General features: G+C 41.9%; 1 protein-coding gene across 2 annotated transcripts in view; it reads left to right on the top strand.

The window, feature by feature from the left end:
- The window catches only part of CELF2 (CUGBP Elav-like family member 2), a 452,584-nt gene that overhangs the window by 103,322 nt on the left and 336,412 nt on the right, over positions 1-12,850 (top strand). The gene's annotated exons all lie outside the window — the stretch shown is intronic.

Here is a 12,850-nt window from a genome sequence, read left to right as displayed (position 1 = left end):
AGACGGTAAGCTCAATGTGGGCAAGGAAGGTGTTTGCCCACTGTGTTATATTGTATGCTCTCAAGCGCTTGGTACAGTGCTCCAAACATAGTAAGTGCGCAATAACTGCCACTGATTGATAGGTTGATTACTTGACCTCTCCTAGCATGTATGAAAGGAAGGTGTCTATCCGAAAATTGTTAGCTCCTTGAGGACAGGATTGCATCTCCTAGCTCTGTTGCAGGGAAAGGAATCTCATCTATGTTTTCAAGATCATTGCAGACCATTAACAATCATGGGGCAGTGTCCACACTGGCACATTAAGTGGTAATGTCCTTCCAGACTATGAGGAGCCCGTTGTTGGGTAGGAATTGTGTCTTTGTTGCTGAACTGTACTTTCCAAGCTCTTTGTACAGTGCTATGCACACAGTAAGTGCTCAATAAATACACCTGAATTGAATGAATGAATGGTAACCAGGCCATCTCCAAGAATTACCACAACTTCCATAACTGCCTGGGAGATAAGGAGCAGAAATAATGATCCTTGGAGGTGAAGAAATAATAGTGCAGTAGTTAGGTTCTTATCTCTTTCCAGTTAAAATTTAACAACTTCTTTGAAGTTCCCATAGAGTAGCTTTGTTGAGCTTTTTATGAAGAGTTAACTTCTGTGGAACTGTTGTTTGGAATTTTATAGCATTCATGTTAGTGATTCTTTAAACATTCTCTTGTTTCCAAAAAATGTACTCTGGAATTCATTGCATGCTGGTAATAAGGTCACACTCACTAGCATAAAAAAAAAGAAAATTTGACATTTACTGTTGTGAAGGCAATTAAAAATCCTAGATTTTCCAGCCCAAATATCAAAATTGTGCCAAACTTTATTTAATGTATTTATTGAATGTAGTTTTGTGCCCTGTCATAAAGAATATTGTTTGTACTATTTGTTTTCCTTGTTATTCTCCTCCAATCAGGTCGTATTTCTTCCCTTTGTGTATGTGTGAGTTCCTCTCCTTGGCTCCCCTGATACTGGAGTCTGTGTTAGTGACCACCTGTGCTCCTGAATAGGCTATGCCACCTCTGGAAAACAATTGTTCAGATGTGATTCCATGGGCCTAGTCCTAAATTGAGGTAACTGCTTATCCACATGTGGGAAGAAGAGGATTCCTCTGGGCCTCAGGGACACCATGTAATTTATTGCAAGAGGTAATTTACTGGAGGCCACTATTCCCTTAGAAAGCATTTTATTGACTCAAGGTTCATTCAGTACCCTTTGGATTTGAATGGGAGGTGACAATGCTAGTGGACCTAAGAATCACCCTGGGTGGGGAAATGGGAAGGGTCAGGAATTCTTGAACTCAAATCCTTCTTCCATTCCTCATGAAGCCGGGTTCTTCGGCATAAAGCGCAGCTCTACTTCTGCCTCTTCATTCTGGAATGAATGTGTTTTGGGGTGTCGGCAGCAGAGTCCTCAGGTTCTGAGGGTTCATCTGCCTCACCTTTTATGAGGTCAGAGCCGGGTCAGGGCAAACCTGAGGCACAAGGGATTTGAAGCCTATTTTCCTGCTAGGACCAATCAATCACGCAATCAGTGGTTGTTATTGAGCACTTTCTGTCTGCAGAGCACTGTATTAAGAGCTCGGGAAGAGTACCATACAGCTGGTAGACCAGTTGTCTCTGAATGGAGCTATGGTGTCCAGGGCCCAGGACAGTCCCAGAAAATCCTTAACAGGTGGTCTCCCTGTCTGCCTCTTCTGAAAGCTTATCATTCCAGCCCCACTGTAAAAGCTGTAAGAGTTTAATCTCATTGTGTAGTATTGTTCTGGCTTTGGTATAAAGACGATCATAGAGAGGGACACCTGTTGTAGTCAAACTTCTTTAGGAAAAATAAGTTGCTCTTGGTAATATGCGGGTTTAACCAACAAAAACACTTTCCCTCTTCTAACAGTAGTCTTTTCCCTGCTCCATTCTAGATTCCTTATGCAGGATTTCCTTCCCGGGTGTTATTCTATTGATGTGTACTGTGGATAACAAGAGACAGGCTCCAAAATAGACACAGGCCCTATATGGGACAGATCCATCATGCTTAGAACAGTGCTCAGCACATAGTAAGCGCTTAACAAATACCATCATTATTTACACCTTACACTCTTTTTACCTGCACATAATATGAAATAAGGTGTTGGATACATATCTTTTTTATGGTATTTGTTAATCACTTTTATTTTATCATACTTAAGAGCTTATTATTTGCCTCCTAAGCATGGGGTAGATTCAGGATAATCAAGTTGAATTTAGTTCCTGTCCCACATGGGACAGGATTTTATTTTGTATTTAAGTATTTTGTATCTTAAGTATTTTATCATACTTAAGAGCTTATTAAGAGCTTATTAAGAGCTTATTATTTGCCTCCTAAGCATGGGGTAGATTCAGGATAATCAAGTTGAATTTAGTTCCTGTCCCACATGGGGCTCACAGTCTAGGTAAAAGGGAGAAAAATAAACTCCTTCTGCAGAATGTGAACTCACTGTGGGCAGGGAATGTGTCTTCCAACTCTGTTGTACTCTCCCAAGTGGTTGGTACAGTGCTCTGAACACAGTAAGCGATAGATAAATGCTATTGATTGACTGATTGAATCCCCATTTCATATGTTCTTTCCTAGGCCACTCTACTGTATCGCTATGTTGTATCTACTCCAATGTTTAATGCAATGCATGGTACAGGGGAGGCGCTTAACAAATACCTCAGTTTTAATTTTTTATGATTATTATTATCATAGGTTTCATCCTGGTGTATTAGCACTTCCTCCTGCTTTACCCTTATTCTTTCTTCTGCTTTCACGACCTCTAAACAATTTTTGTTGGTCTCTTCTTGAGAACTACAAATGGGTGTCTTGCCATTGTTGTTCAGTACAGTGACTTGCATTGGGTAGGTGCTCAATAAATGCCACAGTCATCCATTTAAAGAGTGGAGGGTATGCTCGTTGTGGGCAGAGAATGTCTGTTTATTTTATTTTGTTACATTCGCAAGCACTCAGTGGAGTGCTCTGCACACAGTAAGTGCTCAATAAATACATTGGAATAAATGAAGAATTATCCATTTGAATTGAGCCAGGAAGACCTCTTAATCTGGCCATCCTGAAAAAATCCACTCTGGGGCTGAATCTGACAGGCTTGTGTAGGTGGAAGCCACTGAATGGAAAATTGCCCAGTACTCCACTTTGTGGAGTAAATAGCCCTGTCCACAGGTAACTTCCCAGGGCCCGGTGTGCAGTGGTTTCTCTGGAGGGGAGACTGTGCATTTTCAGGAGAGAAGGAAGTGTCAACTCACTATAGCCAGTGGCAGAAAGAGACCTGTACTCCAGAGGTTATAGAAGACTAGTCTGTGGTGTGGAAATGTTTTTGATGTCCTTGGAAGAAAGGGGTGAGGTGTGGGCAACCCGTTATTGGACTGAAGATCTCATTCCTTTTGGATTAACACCAGTAGCTATATAAAACAGCCTTGTGTAACCTGGTGTAACCCAGACTGAAAAAAAGATTACCATCAACACCCTTTTATTCTGGCGAGACAGTTATCAACACAGGCAGAGGGCTGTCAGAATCTCCGCTGCAATCTCCAAACCTCTAGATGCTCAGAATAGCTTTAAACTGCAGTTTGGTTTTTATAGTCTTGACAGTAAACTTCTTTGCAGAACTTTCAGACTGCAGAATACGCCTCCCCAGAGAAATAGAAGCCCCATCAGCCTGAGCTATTTATGACTGCACAGATCACCTGCATGTTTGTCTGTTCAGGCTCAGGCTTGGCCTTGACTAGCTGACCTGCAGTCAATCTTTTCCTTGTCTAATTTCAGCCACAAAGCCAAACCCGTATGTGTTTTCACAAAGGCAAGTAGGGGATATGGGCCTCTGCATTTTAGCAAGGGACATAAAGTGGCCTGGGTGGGAGTTTGGGTGGGCAGAACACTCCAGAGTAAGTCTCTTCTTCAGCCAATCTATCCATTGTGTCCATTGAGCACTTACTGTGAGTAAAAGCACTGTACTAAGTACAAGGTGGTAGCAGTAGTAGTAATACTTATTGAGCACCTACTTAGTGTGGTGTGCTGTACTAGGCACTTGGGAAGTACAAAATAATGAAGCGACATTCTCTGCCTACAAGAAGCTTACACACTAAAAGGGAGACAAAAAGATATCTGGGAACATAAACTAGAATTTGGGACTTGATTGATCCCTTCCCTAAACGATTTTGCAATCAAGCAGGGGAGACACACTAAAATAAATTACAGATAGGAGGAAGGAGAAATGCATGCATGTAACAATAATAACAATAATAATAATAATTACGGTATTTGTTAAGTGCTTACTAGGTGCCAGGCACTGTACTAAACGCTGAGGTGGATATGAGCAAATCAGGTTGGACACAGTCCCTGTACCACATGGGACTCACAGTCTCAATCCCCATTTTACAGATGAGGTAACCGAGGCACAGGGAAGTGAAGTGACTTGCCCAAGGCCACACAGCCTTGATTTCCTCACTTGCCAATTGGAGATAATAATACCTGCTTCCCCTTAATTCATACAGCTCTGGTGAGGATCAAATGAAATAACCGATGTATGAGTGCTTCAGAAACACTAAAGTGCTATTACAAATTCCAGCTGTAGTTATTATTATGTACAATCACATCTTCCATTGCTGCAAACCCACATCATTGCTCGTTATTTGAAGCCTGAGGCTTTTCATGCCCCAAAACTCCTTTGATTCTCAACATCAGGGGATTCAACTGCAGTTATTTTGGTGCTTACAGTACCTTATGGAAACAATAAATATCTGCAGTGGTTCTGCCCAAAGCAGGTACAGAATTATTCTTCCCTTTTGCAAAGAGTTTAATAAGCATGTTTGGAGTTGATTCTTGTTCCTTCTGTTGTATACCTTTTTGTGTTAAGTAAGAATCAGCTTTACATGTTCAAATTAGCAGGGGCCAGTATTACTGGTAGATATTACAGCTAGTTATGCCCCTAGCTAGATTACTCCACACTCCCAAATTTCCAAAAATTCGATATTCTCTTTCAGTAATAGGATTAAGGAGCATGGAAAAGCTATGGGGATTTTTATTTTTTTGCTTTGATATCTCCTTAGGCTTCTTGTGCCCTGCCCCTGGAGACTGAGTAGATTTCAGAATGGGGATTGGAAGAACTGTAGTTCCCCTTCAAATAAAAAAAATATATATATATATATTTAAAACACTCTAAATGGTGAAATGCCATCCATTTCTCAAAGTATGGTGAAAAATACTTCTATTCTACACTGCATGCCTGCCTCTGTTTTCTAATCCTGCCCCTCAGTCTCCTGATCTTCCAGTAGCTTCTCCCAGAAGGAAGGCATACTCCTGATGTGTAGCCTCCAGGTTCTCTGTTTGCTGCAGGTCATTTGATTACTTAATTGGTATTTATCAAATACTGTGCCAAGCACTGTTCTAAATATTTGGGAGACTGCAATAGAGTTGGTAGACACTGTTCAAACCCTGCTTTCTGGGAGAAGCTGCCCCTCAGTAGAGCCTGCTCCTATACTCCATCACATGAGTCTGCACTTCACTGAGATTTTTAGGTATCTGCTCTGCCCTCCCTGTCTGATTACATCCAGATATGGCTCATCATACAGCACATATGCTAGCTGGGATCTGGTATAAGGAATTTTTGAGAGTCTGACCATGGAAAAAGGGTAATTTCAGCTCAAAGGATCTCTCCCCCCCGACCCCCAACCCAAGGGGCATGGGTGCGGAGCAGGAGACCAAAGTCTCATCTGATTTGAAACGTGGAAAAGTAGACTCAAAAGACCACCAACCCATCTTCTTGGTAGAAGAGCCCAAACTTCGTTTATTGGATCAGTGTAGCCTGGAAGTAAAAGTTGCTGGGAAATATTTCCACATCAAGGAGAATGTGTCTTTGTTTAATGAAATGACAATGTAATTGATCCATGGTCCTGCCAGAGAATTCAGGGTCTCACCATTGCTTGCACTAATTAATTTTCTAGGTTTATTTTTATTTTTGCTTTTATGCCCATCTCATTTTCTCAGAGACTGCACTTCTTTTGCTGATCTATTCACCACTTCCATTTCCAGCTCACTGTGTTTTTTGTAGATCCAGAGGGCAGGCTCCATGGAGGTTGATGGGCCTCCCTTTCTAAAACCATTCCCCTGGATTCTCTGAGATGGAGTAGATGAAATTTCAAGGCAAAAACTGACAATATCACCAGGCTCCTTAGGATAGGTTAGAGAGATCTCATCTTGCCAACTCCCTTGTAATCTGTCCCACAGCCTTTCACAGATGAATAGATTTAGATAGCAGCTATTGATGGGCCTGCTCAGGACAACTTCTTTTATATCATTTTAGGGAAGAAATCTCCCACTCCTTTTCTTCCTTTCTCCCTCCACTTTGTCCATACCATCCTTTTGAGAGAAAATATTTCTCCAGCAGCTGACTTGGGAATGGAAAGAGGATTAGTGAGGGGGTGGGGGAGGAATGGGCTGAGGAAAGAAAGAACAGGAAACAATAATAATAATGATGATCATGATTGTATTTGTTAAGTGCTTACTATGTGCCAGGCAATGTACTAAGTGTTGAGGTAGATACAAGCAAATTGGGTTGGACACAGTCCCTGTCCTATATGGGACTCACAGTTGAAACCCCCATTTTACAGATGAGGTAACTGAGGCTCAGAGAAGTTAAGTGACTTGTCCAGGATCTCAAAGCCGATAAGTAGTGGAGCCTGGATTAGAACTCAGGTCCATCTGACTCCCAGGGCTGTGCTTTATCCAATAGACCATGCTGCATCCTTAAAAATAAGAAGATGAATGTTTCTTATAGGTCACAACAAGTGCCTTCCTTCCTGCCAATGTTCTGGCTCATATGGGAATAAGGTCTGTTCGGTTGTGTCACAGTCTGGGCCATGTAAGATATTCATGTTTTTAGAGCAAATGGGAAATAGTGTTGGCAGGTCGAATTCTTTTTTAAAAAAACTCTATTGGTTTTAGTAAAAAGAGAAGTAAGTTGTATCTAGCGTTTCACACTTAACGTTATCGTGTTTTTCTTCATCGGCTTCATGAGGCCCTTGGAGTTTGGATTGCTGTGAGCTCTAAATGGGACAGGGACTGTGTCCCATCTGATATTCTTGTATCTACCTCAACGTTTAGTATAGTGCTTGCCAAATAACTACCATAGTTTTATCTATATCCAGTGCTTAGAATGGTGCTTGACACTTAGTAAGCGCTTTACAAATACCATAATTATTATCCACATCAGGTGACTCTTCTCTGCTTATAATGGGGAGGAAGCGTGCCCTAGTAAGAGTATGGAGCTGAGAATCAGGAGACTTGGATACTAGTCACAGCACTGCCACTGGCCTGCTTTGTGACCTTAGACAAGCTACTTCACCTCTCTGGGCCTCAGCGCTTAGAACAGTGCTTTGGACATAGTAAGTGCTTAATAAGTGCCATCATTATTATTTCCTCATCTGTAAATTGGGGCTAAGACCCCTGCTCCACCTACCTCTTAGCTTGTGGGTCCTGTGTGGGACAGGGACTGTGAATGATCAGATTATCCCAGAGCTTAGCACAATGGTTGACTCAGAGTAAGTACTTAATCATTATGAGCCTCCTTTTGGATATTATCAAGGGGCTGGGTTTCCCCAGACAAAAAGGTAGGGACGATCATGTCTCCCTCCCTAATCAGGTTTATGACATCTCTGTACTGCAGTTTAAGGAGTGATGATGGGGGAGATTTCCCCACCCTACCACCCACATACTTCCACTTTTCAAAGATCCTGGGCTCTTCTGTTATCCCAAATAATCACGTTATTGCTGTCATCTATATGTCACATCTAAGGAACTCTCCTTTAGTAGTTTGTAAATCACAGAGTGCATGAAAAAAAAACAAATCTTAAAGAGGTTGCATCTGTTTTCGTTGTGGATTGGGCAACCCTCAGGAGTGAGAAAGCTGTGGACAAAAGCCTTACAAAAGACTTCACCCTTACCATCAGAGAAAGAAAGGCATCTGGGTCTGATACAGACACCTCCCAAGCAGAGACACTGTGGGACCTCAAACTAGAAAGAATAATCAAAGGGAGGGGACAAGATTCTGCCTTATTAAAATCAAATCTCCTCCAAGAGGCCTTCCCTGATTAAGCCCCCAGTTACCCTTCTCTCCCCTCTCTTCTGTGTCCTTTTAGCACCTAATATTCACTCCCCCCCAGACCCCCCGCCTCAGCCCACAACATTTATGTACATAACTGTAATTTATTTTAATGTCTGTCTCCCCATCTGGACTGTAAGCTCCTTGTGGCAGGGAATGTGTCTACCAACTCTCTTGTACTCTCCTAAGATCTTAACATAGTGCTCTTATGTAGCACTCAATAAAGACCCTCAATTGATTGATTGATTGAGAAATAAAACCTCCAGATTATCTGGGAGTCTGGCTAAATTTGAAATTGCAACTGAGGGAGAATCAAGGATATCTTTTGATTAAAATTTTAAAAGAACATTTTCCTGCCTTTAAAACACCACCACCACATAAGTGTCAGGCAATAAGCCAAATGGCATGGCTCACACTTAAAGTCTTCTTGAAGGGTGTGAAATTTCAGCATTTTTTTCTTGCTTAGCTATTTCTTTTTAACCTCTGACCTGTAGGCTCAGGGATGTGAGGCAAACTCCAGGGCTGTCTGACAGAGGCAGCTGCAGGCAAGAAACTAGATGACAATTTAAATTTCTGGAATGTTGGTGAGACATAGTTAATTGGATATCATGGGCTTTCCCTGATAAGAACATTTCAACAAAGGCCTGAAAGAAGAATACTGTCCAAAAAAAAATAAATTAGGTTTAAAGAAGGTCTTCGGAGGCGAGGGACGGGGCTGTAGGGGAGAGCCCAGTGGCAGCTTGAAGGAAGAGAATATGTAAGGTATAAAGAAATAATAAGAGTAATTATAACGGTGATATTTGTTAAGCGCTTTACTACGTGTCAGGTAGTGTCCTAAATGCTGGGGTAGATGCAATATAATCAGGTCAGACTCATTCCCTGCCCCAGAAGGGGAGGAGAGGGAGAGCAGGTATTTAATTCCCCATTTTACAGGTGATGAAACTGAGGCTGGTAGAAGTTAAAGAGCATGCCCAGGGTCACACAACAGGCAAATGGCAGAGCTTGGGTTAGAACCCAGGTCCTCGGACTCCGAGGCCCATGCTCTTTCCACTAGGCCACACTGGTGCCTGTGGAATGGGATAGGAAAGGTGGAAAAAATTCCCATTTCCAGACATCAGAGGCCCTATGGAAGAAAGAAGAGCCACTGAGTGGAAAACTAGAACAAAATTATTGGAAAAACAGTAAGTAATCCTTGTAGACAATCCCCTTACCCAAGATACCCAATGGTTCCACAAAGCAAGCTAGTAAGCAGACAGACTGCCCTCTTCCTCCCTTAGTAAAGCACTGAGTGGTTTTCCTTAAGGGAGTGAACTGGATACCCCCTGCTGCAAGGTGGAGTGTGGACCTCACTGACTGAGTACAAAGATAGGGCTACGGGTGATGAGATTTGGGTTCTGGAACGTGTCTGGCATGACTGATGCTTGACAAGGAAACTTTTGAGTGTCCCTTCAGCAAAAACGGCCTCATCTGACATGGAGAATGGGCGGCTGGGCCATCGCATTTCTCACTGCGCCAATTCTCTCCTTCTGTTCCTCGTGGGGGCATGCGTCAGAACAATCTAAAATACAACTCTCTTTTTAAATGTATCTGTTCTATTTAAATGCATCAGAATAAATTGCTCTGTTGCCTCTGATCTATAAATAAAGGAAACATTTTAATGAGGATTTTATCTTTGCAAAAGCTAAGGAATATTGTGTGTATTATGCTGCTTGTGACATGAGTTGGATGGGGAGGAAATAATGTCTAGAGACATGCTGAAAACCTAAACTATAACTAACACAGAGACTCCAAGTGGCTATATACAGGATCATGGACCTGTAGTTACCTGTGGGCCCCTTTGGCCAAAAAATAATCTGTAACAGAAATGGCTGTTACTGACCCTCATTTAAAGAGAGTCAACCTAAGTACAGTTTTCAGGGGTGGAGAAAATGGCTGAGTGTTGAATATTCCATCTCTGAAAAAGAAGGGATTGCTCGTGACTGAAGGTCAAAGCATTATTTCTAGAGATGGTGTTACGATTAGTCATAGTTAATGATGTCTGGAGCTTGGATTAAAATTAGATATTGATGACTTTCCGAATCAGAAACCCTTTGGCTTGTCCAGGATGTAATTATCCCAGCTAATGCCTGGGATGCCTGAATGAAACTCTCACACAAGCCTCTTTGCTCCCAAGTTGGAGAAAGCCTTAGAGATTAGATTCTGGGGGCTTATGTTGGTGGGAGATAGGAGAACGAGGGAGAAGTCCAGTGTTACAATAATGATAATTGTGGTATTTACTGTGTGCCAGGCACTGTATTAAGCACTGGGGTGGATACAAGCAAATCAGATTGGACACAGTCCTTGTCCAACCAAACAATATTATTACATGGAGAATCTTCCATCCTTAATAGGAGGAAGGTGTTTTATCCTAGACCAACCTGGAGATTAAGAGCAGCTCAGTGTCAGATTCTAATAATGGAGTGAATTGTTTTATAATTTCCCATAGGTTTCATTGTTGGGGCTGTTTGGGGAACCTCTAGCAATTTCCAAGAATGTAATAAGGAGACAAGTGAACTTACGATGCAAAACTTTGATCTTGGGGTGATAGTGCCTAGGTAAAGCATGAAGAAAAACATTGGAGTAGTTATACAGAATATATCTAGACCCCCACATGTCAAATAATATATATGCTAAGAGCAGCGTGCTCCCTTGAACTGCGATCTAAATCCATTTAAATTAGGAATGGCCATTAAATAACCTTGTTTCTGTATTAACTCTTCAGGGATCATAATAATTGTGGTATTTATTAAGCACCTACTATGGGCCAAGACCTGTGCTAATAATTGGGGTAGGTACAAGATAGGGCTCTCATAGGGCTCACAGTCCAAGTAGGAGGGAGAACAGGTATTAAACCCCCATTTTGCAGATGAAGGAACTGAGTTACAGAGAAATGAAGTGACCTGCCCAAGGTCACACAGCAGACAAGTAATGGAGCTGGAATTGGAACCCAGGGCCTTCTAACACCCAGGTTCAAGGTCTTTCCAACAGGCCACACTAATTCTCAGATTACTTCTCAGTTTACTTCTGCAGATTATTAAGGAAATCTATTGAAATCTGGATGGCTGTTTTGAGGTTGCATAGTTAAGGGTCTTTGCTATAGAGGACTTTCTGTGTGTGTTTAATATAGTTTTGTGTAAAGGAATGCTTGAGCATTGAAAGAGAGAGAGCCCTATTAAAATCCTTATCTGATCTTTTGGAGGAAACTGAGTTTTAAATGACTGCCCAATAATTTCCTTACACTATTACGGTGTATTTTCTAAGGGTCTGTATTTGGGAGACAGAGGTGAAGAATGCAAGAAAAAACACCTGTTGCTTTAATGAAACATCAGTGCTGTTGACCCAAGTCTCCATCAAATTGTTCAGAGTCGAAGCACCTTTAGGAGCCGAGAGTTTGGGATTTTTTTTGTTTTTGTTTTGTTTAATGGTATTTGTTAAGCACTTACTATATGTCAATCACAGCTACCACATTAGAGGGACAAGCAGTGTTGCCTAGTGGGTAGATTACAGGCGTGGACGTCAGAATGACCTGGGTTCTATTCCTGGCTCTACCACTTGTCTGCTGTGTGACCTTGGACAAGTCACTTTACTTCTCTGTGCCTCAATAACTTCAACTGTTAAATGGAGAGTAAGTAGCAAGAGTGTCTGTTCGATGTAGTCTGTCCCTTCACGGAATTTATACTCTCTTCCCTTAGTGCTAGAGATGGGGTAAAGGAACTAGAAATAAAGAGTCCCTAATATGGCAGAACCAGGGTTCTTCAGAACCAGAGGATCTCAGGCTAATTATAATTTCCCCATTAGGGAGGGGGCCGCTTAGATGGAATATGTTGATTTTTTTTTAATGGAATTATTTTAAGTGCTTACTATGTGCCAGGCAGTTAACTAAGCACTGGGATACATATAAGATAATCAGGTTGGACACAGTATCTGTCCCATGTGGGCCCCTGCTCTTAATTCCCATTTTACAAATGAGGTAACCAAGGCACAGAAAAGTTAAGCGACTTGCCCATGGTCATATAGCAGACAAGTGGCAGAGCTGGGATTAGAATCCAGGTCCTCTGACTCCCAGGTTTATGCTTTTCCCACTAGACTGTGCTATTTCCTCACAGATTGATTTATTGATCAATTTGGAAGGTCAATTTCTTGGGTTTTTTAATGGTATTTGTTAAACAATGCCAGGCATTGTTCTAAGTGCTGGGGTAGATACAAGGTAATCAGGTTGGACAAACACCCTGTCCCACCTGAGGCTCACAGTCTTAATCCCCATTTCACAGATGAGGTAACCGAAGCACAGAGAATTTAAGTGACTTACCCAAGGTCACACAGTAGACAAGTGGCAGAGCCGGGATTAAACCCAAATCTTTCTGACTCCCAGGACCATGCTGTAGCCACTAGGTCACGCTGCTTCTGAGTAGCATTTGATTTATTGATTGTTTAGAACGGGTGATAACCTGGGTGGCAGTCTTAGCTCTACCTCACACAGTTCTATCCAGGCATCTGGGTAGCCAGCTCAACTAAGGAAATGAACAATTGTAATTGGGTAGCCTGCCTAAAGAAAAGCAGCAATCCTTAAAAAAATTACAAAATCCTCTTTTCCTTGGGCCATATCGGGGATGCCGTGGGTGGAATTTGGGTTTAAATACCGTATTTGAGGC

The sequence above is a fragment of the Tachyglossus aculeatus genome (assembly GCF_015852505.1).
Source record: "Tachyglossus aculeatus isolate mTacAcu1 chromosome 12 unlocalized genomic scaffold, mTacAcu1.pri SUPER_6_unloc_1, whole genome shotgun sequence".
Taxonomy (NCBI): domain Eukaryota; kingdom Metazoa; phylum Chordata; class Mammalia; order Monotremata; family Tachyglossidae; genus Tachyglossus; species Tachyglossus aculeatus.
Note: the sequence above shows the minus strand (reverse complement) of the source record. Positions and strands in the feature narration are given on the sequence as shown.